This window comes from Puma concolor, chromosome C1 (genome assembly GCF_028749965.1).
Source record: "Puma concolor isolate L17-30 chromosome C1, mPumCon1.1.hap2, whole genome shotgun sequence".
NCBI classification, from domain to species: domain Eukaryota; kingdom Metazoa; phylum Chordata; class Mammalia; order Carnivora; family Felidae; genus Puma; species Puma concolor.
The window spans coordinates 20,785,009-20,796,068 of NC_141674.1; the positions used below are offsets into that span (position 1 = coordinate 20,785,009).

General features: G+C 48.8%; 1 pseudogene; it reads left to right on the top strand.

The window, feature by feature from the left end:
• Positions 1-833: 833 nt before the first annotated feature.
• LOC112848461 (proline-rich protein 3 pseudogene) lies at positions 834-1,974 on the top strand (annotated as a pseudogene).
• The last annotated feature ends 9,086 nt before the right edge of the window (positions 1,975-11,060 follow it).

The following is an 11,060-nucleotide window of genomic DNA, read 5'->3' on the forward strand; positions in this document are numbered from 1 at the left end:
AGGCCCTCGGGGGGCCAGGAGCGCTCAGTGCTCCAGAAGGTGTCGGTAGGTGGTGGGTGGAAGAGTGTGTACCAACTCTGGGTGGCCTCAGGCCCTCAGGGGCCAATTCCTGTTTGTCCTACTATGTACAGCTTCAGCTACCTACTGGGCTGTCACTTCACCAAGTCTCAGCTGGACTATGCCAACTTCTCCAACTGCTACACATGACACCCTCCCCCTTCCAAAGGGCGAGTGGCCCCAGCTCACTTAACATGGGACAGAGCCCCAGACACCCTCCGTGCCCGAGCACCCACATTTCTACCTTCTGTGTCCACACCCCTGGCCGCACACCCTGTACAATGAGGCGGCACAATGCTGTGGTTTCTCATCCAGTGTCAGGCCTGGGGCTGGTATCTCGCCTCTCTGAATGCCCTGTGTCTCCATCAAACTGAAGACTATCCTCTTACCTCCCCCCTCCCCACCCCCCAGCAGATTGAGGCTCCCTGGGAATGGAGAATTGGGGGATGGGGGTGGAGGGCTCCCGACAGTCCTCTAGGCCTTATCAGAATGGGAAGAAAGAATGCAAATACTGTCTCTGAGACAGCTAGGTCAGCCTGGCCTGGGATATGCCCAACCTGGAGTCCCTGCCAGAGGAAGGAGAGAAGAAAGGGAAGAGGGATCACCTTTTATTGAGCATCTACTACATGCCAGGTCCTATTCTAGACATTCTACATGCATAGAGTTTCTGTTCATTTTTTTAAAAATTTTTATGTGTTTTTTTTCATTTTTTAAAATTTAGTTTTGCCGTTCCTCACTGCCCTCCAAATCCCGCTGTAGCCATTGCCTCAACCACGATGCCGAAAGGAAAGAGGCAGAGTCAGCAGCAGCCGCCTCCACCGCAGCAGCCCCCTCGGGAAGAGACTGGAGACGAGGAGGATGGGAGTCCCATAGGACCACCCAGCCTTCTGGGCCCTCCCCCCATGGCCAATGGAAAGCCTGGTGGCCCCAAGTCAGCCCCACACTGGGATCCACCCACATGTCCACCATCAGTAGAATGGATAAATAAGTTGTTGCGTGTGCATGCGATGGGATACTACACTGCAATGAAAATGAACGAACTCCTGCTACAGGCACCCAGGATGAATCTCAAACACGATGTTGAGCGAAAGGAGCCAGACAGAAAGGAATGAAGACTCTCTTTACAGAGGTCCTCCAGGCTCAAGGGCACCAATGATTCCACCACTGCTGAGTCTCCCACTTCCTCCCCGGGGCAGATGCCCAGTTCGGGGGGGCCTAGGCCCCAGATGTGGCCCATATGGTCGTGGTTGGTGGGGGGCCAATACTGGACCTCCTTTTCCTGGACCAGACCATGGGGGTCCTTCCAGGGGAGGCTTTCACAAAGAGCAGAGAAATCCTCGAAGGCTCAAAAGTTGGTCTCTTATCAAAAATACCTGCCCACCCAAGGATGGCCCCCAAGTTATGGAAGACAAATCCAACCGCCCTGACACTTTGCCACAAAGGGTCACTGTCGATATGAGGACCTCTGTGCCTTCTACTACCCAGGCGTCAATGGACCTCCTCTGTGAGACTGTGCCTTCCCATCTGGGCTGGAAGGAGCCCTCTGTGACCTAGCAGCCATATATTTCCCTGTGGCCCTGGGATGGCTACCGGGAGGCTGTTCCACCCACCACCCTCAGTCAGTGACACCCACCCCCATCCGCCACCTCCCCATTTGGGGTCCAGAGTTGTGTTTCATCACTGGGGCCCAGGGTGTCGTCTTTCTTCTGATCCAGCCTCCAGTGACTCGCCTTCAGGACCCCATCTTTGCTCCCCTTAACTGCCTCCTGGATCCTCTTCCCCCTCACCAGCGGACTGCGGAACAGGAAACCTCTTTGGTGCTATTTCTTGTGCATCTGCCCACCCAGCCCCCGGTACTGCCCTCGATTCCAGAAAGCTCTGGAGCAGTTTCCTACCATTGCCTTCTGGCTGCTTAAGTCCTTTTTATGTGACAAACCTTACCCTCAAAGTTGCCAGTTACTCCGTGAAACTCACCAGGTCGATCTGGGGTCAAGTATGGATGACCCGTGTAGAGTTACTTCCTGAAAGGCCACTCTCCCTGCTTTTGGATTTTGTAGTTTCTGCGTCAGTAGCACGATCCCCACCTCTGGTCTGTGATCACTGTGCTTTGTGAAACTGTGCATCCCTTCGTACGCAGCCTCTCTCAGTGTCCGTGGCATCTTTGTGGCTTCCCGACACTAGAGTAAGTTTTTCTGCCCAAACGACTGAGACTCGGTGCCCTCTAGACTTTCCATACCTCCCAACGGTGGGAGAATTGTGAACCTTTCTGCAAGACTGCCTCCCTGGTCTCCCCATCCTGGTGTCGGTTTCTCTGGGTTTGACACAAGCCCATGAGATGTCCTCTAAAGTTTCTGATGGGCAACCCTATCTCCTCTCCAGCCCACTTTAGCTAGACTATGTCATTGTGAGGCCACCAGCCCTTTTGTCTGAATTCTGTGAATCTCCACCCGGCCTACCTTTGGGTGGAACCTGGACAGTACTGTCGCCTTCGTCTAACCTTCTTCCCTGCATCCCTGGCACTGGTTGTTTCCTGTGAAAGCGGCAGTGAGTTTTGAACTGGCCCTGAGGAAATGGGTCAGGGGTTGTGTGGCCAAAAGGGAAGGATGAGAGCCGTTGGGGAACTGAGAACGAATTTTTTTTTTCTTTTTAACATTTTTTTTTATATTAGCAATAAATGCAGTGGAAAAAAATATTTTTGAGAGTAAGAGTGTGAGTGGGGGACAGGAAGAGAGAGAGGGAGACAGAAGACCCGAAGTGGGCTCCACACTGACAGCAGCGAGCCCAACGTGGGGCTCAAACTCACCAACCGTGAGATCACGACCTGAGACGAAGTCAGTCGGTTCAACCAACTGAGTCACCCAGGTGCCCCAAGTTTTTATTTATTTATTTATTTATTTATTTATTTATTTATTTAGAGCGAGCGGGGGAGGGGCAGAGAGAGAGAGAGAGAAAGAGAGAGACAAGCCCAAGCAGGCTCTACACTGTCAGTGCAGGGCCTGACAAGGGGCTCAAACTCACAAACCGTGAGATCAGGACCTGAGCCGAAATCAAGAGTCTGTTAAGTAACAGACTGAGCCACCCAGGTGACCCTAGAGTTGCTCTTCCTTTTATAGGGATAGGGAAACCGAGGCCAGAGAGCTCCAGAGACTTGCCCAGGGTCATACAGCTAGTGAATGAGTAAAAAAGCTGGGTTGGGTTCAGGGTCTACCCGAACTAACACTGCCTTCTCTCCATAACCCTGATGTGGGCCGCTAGACAAATCCTCATTTCGCCATCTATTGGCTGAATGACCTTGACCAAGTTGCTTAACCTCCTGAAGGCTCAGCCTCCTGATCTGTAAAATGGGGGTATTAACAAAATCTGTGTTCGATGATGAACTGAGATTAATGCATGTGAAGTGCCTGTTGTATTGTATTACCGTGCAGAGTAAAGGGTAGATAACGCCAACATTTGAAACATACGGAAGAGACATGGTCCAGCCCCGAGTTTGAAGGAAGAGACAAAGCAAAACGGCAGAAGTCACCCCATTTATAAGTTCTCCAGGTCCAGGGGAAGGGAGAAGACATTAAGGCATATGGACCACAAGCTCCCAGCCCCGCCTTGCCCTTAAGCATTGCACTCAGTTACTTGAAGTGTATGTTATATATCAACCTTTTCCACTGGACCCTTGAGAGCCTGGCCCAGAGCTGGCATCTCTCAGTGCTGGTTACACTGAAAAACAACATGTTTATTTATTGAGTATTTACAAGGAGCCAAGGGTGATGCTAAGGACCTTCTGTGCATTAGCTCATTTAGATCCTCACAATGACCATGAAAGAGGGCACCCATTTTACAGAGAGGGAAAATGACATTAGAGAAGATAAGAGCTGGGTGTCTGGCACATAGCTGGTGCTCTTGACTTTTGCTCTGAAAGGCTGAACAAACTGATGGATGAATTAAGAAGGGGGAGGTGGGAGCAAGGAGGTCAAGGTCACAAGTGTTCACCTCTCCCCTCATCCATCTTTATTAGCTGCCACAACTGTGTCCACCACACCTTGTGCCTGGTCCCCCATCACCTGATGGACACAGTCCTAGGGAGCTGGCAGTTCTGCAGGGCCCGCTGAGATCCTCTGAGCCGAATAAAGGAGCAATCTCTCCTGCCAAGCATCTGGCCAGTGTGCCTCTGCCTGAGAACCTGACCTGGAAATTCCATGATGAGGGCCCATCTCCAAATCTCTGACAACCAACAAAGAGTATAGGAAAACGTCGCCCAGCTGCTCTCTCAGAGGTCCCAGGGAACTAAGGGGAAATTCATTCTTTATTGTAGCAGGAGTAATTTCAGCTAGATTGCAGAAGGGACTTACCGACAGAGAGGGGGAGCAGATCTGGGATTCCTTACTAGAGTTAGAAAATGACACAGTGGTCCCTGTGGGTGGCTCCACAGGCTGAGCTGTGAACAAGGCAGACACAGTCTCTCCCGTCTTGGAACTTAGAAGGGGGAGGAGACAATCAACGCATATGTAATATCGAGGCTGATATATACTTTGAAGAAAGGTAAAGCAGGGAAGGGGACAGTGTATGGTGGCATTTGCGAGTCAGGGCTGCTTTTGATTTTATTTTTTATTTTTTTAGGTGAGAGAAGGCCTCTGCAGAGGCGACTTAAAGCAGAGATCTGAATGAAGTGAGGGAACAGCCAGTGCAAAGGCCCTGAGGTGGGAGTGTGCCTGGCAGGCTCTGGGAACAGCAGGCCGCCTGTCTGAGTGAATGAGGGGCACGAACCAGGGCTGAACGGGGAGAGATGCTTGCACTCTGGTGTGCACTGGTCAGCCATAGCATGATATGTGACTTTGTTATAAATGTGATAGGAAACCATTGGAGGGTTTTCAAGCAGGAGAGTAATGTGATTTGTGTTAAAAATAATTTTTAATGCTTTATTTTTGAGAGACAGAGAGAGAGACAGAGTGAGAGTGGGAGAGGGGCAGAGAGAGGGAGACACAGAATCTGAAATGGGCTGTAGGCTCTGAGCTGTCAGCACAGAGCCAGACGTGGGGCTTGAGCTCTTGAACCGCAAGATTATGACCTGAGCCAAAGTCAGATGTTTAAACTGACTGAGCCACCCAGGTGCCCCTAAAATAATCTTTTAAAAGATTTTATTTTTAAGAAATGTCTACACCCAGCATGGGGCTCAAACTCACAACCCCAAGATCAAGAGTTGCACACCCCACTGACTGAGCCAACCAGATGCCCCCAAAATAATTTTTGATTTAATTTTTTAAAGTAAGGTGTAGGCCCAACATGGGGCTTGCACTCGCAATCAAGAGTCACATGTTCTACTGACTGAGCCAGCCAGGCGCTCCTTAATTTATTTTTTAAACAGATAATACATTCATATGGTTCAAAGAGTAAAATATATTATGAGGCGCCTGGGTGGCTCAGTCGGTTGAGCGCCTGACTCTTGATTTCTTTGGCTCAGGACATGGTCTTGGGGGCGTGGGATTGAGCTCCGCGTCAGGCTCTGCACTGAGCGTGGAGCCTGCTTGAGAGTCTCCCTCTCTCTCCCTCTACCCTCTCTCTTTCCCCTTACTCTCTGTCTCTCCCTAAAAAAATTAAAAAGCCCCCAAAATGCAAGGTATTGTTCCCCTTCATGCCTTTATTCCCTTCCTTCCACCAACCACACGTGTTAGTTTCTTGATCGTCCAAGACTTCTTTACACAAACACAAGCATATATGTAATTAACATTTATGTGTTAACATTTATATGTGTCAGACCTTATTCTTATCTTTATTCTTTTTAATGTTTTATTTATTTTTGAGAGCAAGAGAGAGCATGAGCAGGGGAGGGGCAGAGAGAAATGGGGAGACACAGAATCCAAAACAGGCTCCAGGCTCTGAGCTGTCAGCACAGAGCCCAACGTGGGGCTTGAACTCACAGACCGTGAGCTCGTGACCTGAGCCGAAGTCGGACGCTTAACCGACTGGGCCACCCAGGTGCCCCTGACCTTATTCTTATCTTTAAAAGATTTAATCTCATTTAATCTTTATGACTCAACCCTATGACCTAAGTACTGTTAGCCCTACTTTACAGATGAGGAAACTAGGGCACAGAGAGGCTAAATTATTGCCCCAAATTGCACAGCTTTTAAGTAACCATATTAGTTCTCTAGGGCTGCTATAACCATAACAAATTACCATGAACTGGATGGCTTCAAACAACAGAAATTTTTTCTTTTTTTAAAAAAATATATTATTTATTTATTTATTTATTTATTTATTGTATTTTTGAGAAAGAGAGAGAGAGAGTGCACAAGCAGGGGGGCGGGGGGACTGGGAGACAGGGAGACACAGAATCTGAAGCAGGTTCCCGGCTCTGAGCTGTCAGCACAGAGCCCAACATGGGGCTCAAACCCACAAACCGGGAGATCGTGACCTGAGCCAAAGTCAGACACTCAACTGAAGGAGCCACCCAGAAGCCCCCAGAAATTTGTTCTTTCATAGTTCTGGAGGTTAGAAATCCAAAATTGAGGTGCCAGCAGGGTTCATTGTTTTTAGAGGCTCTCAGGAGCATTTGTCCCATGCCTCTCTTCCAGCTTCAGGTACTTTCTTCCAATCCTTGGTTTGTAGATGCGTCTCTCCAATCTCCGCCTCTGTCTTCACATGGCATTTTCTACTGTGTGTCTGTCTCTGGGTCCAAATATTCCTCTCCTTATAAGGATACCTGTCATGATGGATGTAGGGCCCACCCTAATCAAGTATGACCTTAACTTGATCCACAAAGGCTCTATTTCCAAATGAGGTCACATTCACACGTTCCAGGTGGACGTGAATTTCGGCAGGACGCTATTCAACCCACTACAACACGGGAATGTGTATTTGAACTAAGGCAGTCTGGCTTCTGAGTCTGTGCCCTTAATCACTGGTTATGCTGCCACTCAGTAAGGTCACAAATATAGAGACATAAGAAAATATTAAAACTCTTTTTCTACAGACAGTGGAATATCACATATGTTTCTCTGTACCTTGCTTTTTATTTTTCACTTTTTATTATTTTTTTCTTTTAGTAAGTTCTACACCCAGTGTGAAGCTTGAACTCACAGCCCTGAGATCAAGAGTTGCATGCTCTACCCAGTGAGCCAGCCAGGTGCCACACACCTTGCTTTTTAAACTTAATGTCCCCTGCAAACTTGCCCTATGAGGACACACAGATCTCCCTCATTCTTTTTCATGGTTGCATAGTGTTCCATTTAACGGGTGAACTGTCCTCTACCTAACCCAACACCTTACTAATGGACAATTGGGATATTTTGAGTCTTTTGCTATTGTCAACAGTGCTGAAGTGAATAACGTTATACAAACTTCATTTCTCACTTGTGCAAGCGCATCTGAAGGATAAATTCCCAGAATCAGGACATCTGGATGCATTTAGAATTTTGATAGAATTTGCCAAAATGCCCTCTTGGGGGCCTGTACCGATTTATATTCACGTGCGTGAGAGCACTCTGTGACAGCACATACAAGAGTGTGGTTTCCTTACAGAAATAGCCACAGACTAGATTATTAAACTTTGGGATTTTTTTTTTTTAACAGAGAGAGAGAGAGAGAGAGAGAGAGCAGGACAGAGGGGCAGAGGGAGGGAGAGGGAAAATCTTAAGCAGGCTCCGCACTCAGCACCAAGCCCAATGCTGGGCTCCATCCCAAGACCTGGGGATCATGACCTGAGCTGAAATCAAGACTCAGAGGCTCAACCGAGTGAGCCACCCAGGCAGCCCTAAACTTTGAGATTTTTTGCCAGACTGATAAGGAATGGTATCGCACTGTGGTTTCCCTGATTTTCATTTCTTCTGAGTTTGAGCTTCTTTTTACATGTTGAGAAGCCATTTCTATTTGCTTTTCTGTCAATTCGTATCCTACGTCTATTAGGTTGTTGCTCCTTTTATTATTTTGTAATTATTTATTTATTTATTTGTTTTTAACATTTATTCATTTTTGCGAGACAGAGAAAGACAGAGCTAGAGTGGGGGAGGAGCAGAGAGAAGAAGACAGAATCTGAAGCAGGCTCCAGACTCCGAGCTGTCAGCACAGAGCCCGACGTGAGGCTCGAACTCACAGGCCGCAAGATCATGACCCGAGCAGAAGTCCCACGCTTAACCGACTGAGTCCTCCAGGTGCCCCTGTCCTTTTAACGAATTTCCAAAAATGCTTTATCAATTAGAGAGATGATCCTTTGTCTATGATCCGAGTTGCAAATATTTTCCTCTAGCTTGTCATTTGTCTCATGACTTGCTTTGTTGTGTTTTAGCTTGTGAAAGTTTTTGATTTTTATGTAGCTGACTTTAGCCAATCCCTTTTTATGACTTTCTGGGTTTGGGTCACGGTTAGACTTTTCCCACTATGAGATTATAGTGGGTTTTTTTTTTAACATTTAAATCTTTGATCCCTTTGGAAGTTATCCTCAGTGAGGTACTCAATGTGACATACAGATCTAATTTTTTTTTCCAGTTGGCTACCTAGTTGTCCTAACACTGTTTACTAGCGTCCATTCTCCACTTTGAGATGCCGCTTCTATCAAATACTAAATAACTGTCCATTGAGTCTATTTCTGGACAGTCTACTTCAGTCCCTCGGTCTGCTTGTCTCCTCCTGCACCCAAATCAAATTGTTTTAATTACTGACGCTTTAAATATTACCTATAGTAGTTAAGTTAGTGGTGTCCTCTTCCCCCACACACTGAAAAGTTTCTTGGTATTCTTTTCCCTTTTTTTTTTTTCCTGAGGGTGGGGAACCTCAGGAGATCTCATAGGACTTATACTCTATAGGGAAACAGACAATAAACAGTATTCATGTGTCGGGGTGCCCGGGCGACTCAGTCAGTTAAGTGCCCGAGTTTGGCTCAGGTCATGATCTGGCAGTTCGTGGGTTCAAGCCCCGCATTGGGTTCTGTGCTGACAGCTTGGAGCCTGGAGCCTGCTTCAGATTCTGTGTCTCCCTCCCACTCTCTCTCTCTCTCTCAAAAACAAACAAACATTAAAAAAAAAAATGCTGGGGTGCCTGGGTGGCGCAGTCGGTTAAGCGTCCGACTTCAGCCAGGTCACGATCTCGAGGTCCGTGAGTTCGAGCCCCGCGTCAGGCTCTGGGCTGATGGCTCAGAGCCTGGACCCTGTTTCTGATTCTGTGTCTCCCTCTCTCTCTGCCCCTCCCCCGTTCATGCTCTGTCTCTCTGTCCCAAAAAAATAAATAAACGTTAAAAAAAAAAATTAAAAAAAAAAAATGCTTACATGTCACGTGGTCGTGCCAAGAAAAACAACAAAGCAGATAAAAGGACAGAAGGCATGTAGGGAGTAGTATTTCGACGGGCAGCCAGGGAGGGCTCCCCCGGGGAGGTGGATACACCTTCGTGAAGGGATGGAGGCCACAGGGATACCTGGGGGGAGACAGTCCCAGCAGGACCAAGGACAAATGCAAAGGCCTGAGCCAGGAGCATGCTTGGCATGTTGAAAAACAACAAGGCAGCCGGTGCCCCCGGAATGGGGAGCTCGGAGGGGAGAGTGGGAGGCGATGAGGTAGATCGTGCAGAGGCCTTGCAGGTCACAGCAAGGACGCTGGCTTTTCCTTTGAGATGGGGAGCTATGGGAGGGGACTGAGCAGCATAGTGACATGTTCTGACCTCCCTTTTAACAGGATGGCTCAGGCTGCCGTGTGGAGAACAGACTGTACAGGTGAGGGCAGCAGCGGGGGGGGGGGGGGCAATAGAATTTGGGATGGGTGAGTGGATTGTAACTCAATTTCCTTGTCCGTCTCCCCCACTAAACTGAGCTTTACAAGGACAGGCACGGAGCTTATTCAGTGATCTATGCACTGAGTAGGCATGGGTAAACATTTGTGGGAGGAAGAAGGCGGGGAGGATAGATTGGAGGAGGCAGGAGAGGCAGAGTCCCCTGGGGAATGGCTCTGCAAAGGCCACAGACAGTGGAGGGAGCAGATGTGATGACGGAGCCAGCTCCCCAGCAGGGTTGGAGGCTGAAGGGGGCAGAAGCCAGGAAAGCTAGTCCTCCCAAGCTGGTGTCCACCCAGCCCAGGATCTATGACCCCCATCAAGGACAGGCTATGTGCAGTTTATGCTCGAGTTTTGCTACCACAGGGACCCTGGAGGGGGGCTCTCTTTCTCAAGGTGAGAGGGTTCAAGGGTGAGGTAGCCTGGGAGAGAGAGCAGCTTTCCTTAATTCTAGCACACTGAGGCCCTGGGAAGGGATAATTTGTCCTCTTCACAGATGATAAATTGAGGCTTCGAGAAGGAAAGGAATTCACCCAAGGTCACACAGCAAATAAGTGGCTCAGCCCAGTTTCCGGGGCTTGGTATCTATAAGACACCTCCTTGGCCACTGCCTAATTTTGGTCTGGGCTCCTCTGCAGTTTTGGGGAGTGACCAAGGGCAGAAGGAGGAGGTGACTCCTGGCATTCAGCCAGCCCTGAGCTGCTGCTCAGGCACAGCTACTGATGCCCCACTGGGGGTAGGACCCAGCTGTAGGGAACAGGAGAATGGGGCCCTTCAGGACTTCATGATGCTTTGAGCAGAATGGGCCTCAGAGCGCAGCAGGTAGATGAGAGGCACCAAACTAAGGGACGGAGGAAAGAGGTTGGGCTTTGAAATACATCTTGGCCTTGCCACTATCTCACTGTGTGACTTTAAGTAAATTGCATCTGTCCAGAAACCTCAGTTTGTGCATCTGTAAACTGAGGACAGCATCTCTCCCTTACAGGGCTGGCGTGCAGTTGAACGAAGCAATAGGGGTCCAATGCTACCTGAAAGTGCTTCCTTCCTGACCTTCCCCCACCCAGACCAGGGTGCTGGTGTCCCTGTCCCCAGCAGAGGCTGATCCACTGCTCCTAGGTGAAAGGGAACATGAGTTGTGACAGCATCTCAAGTCCCAGGCCTACAAATGGATCCAGACTATGTGGGACCTGGCCAGTGCTGATACCTATGTGCCCTATTAGGGCCAGGTGAGCCCGCAAGAGCCCTTAGGACAGCT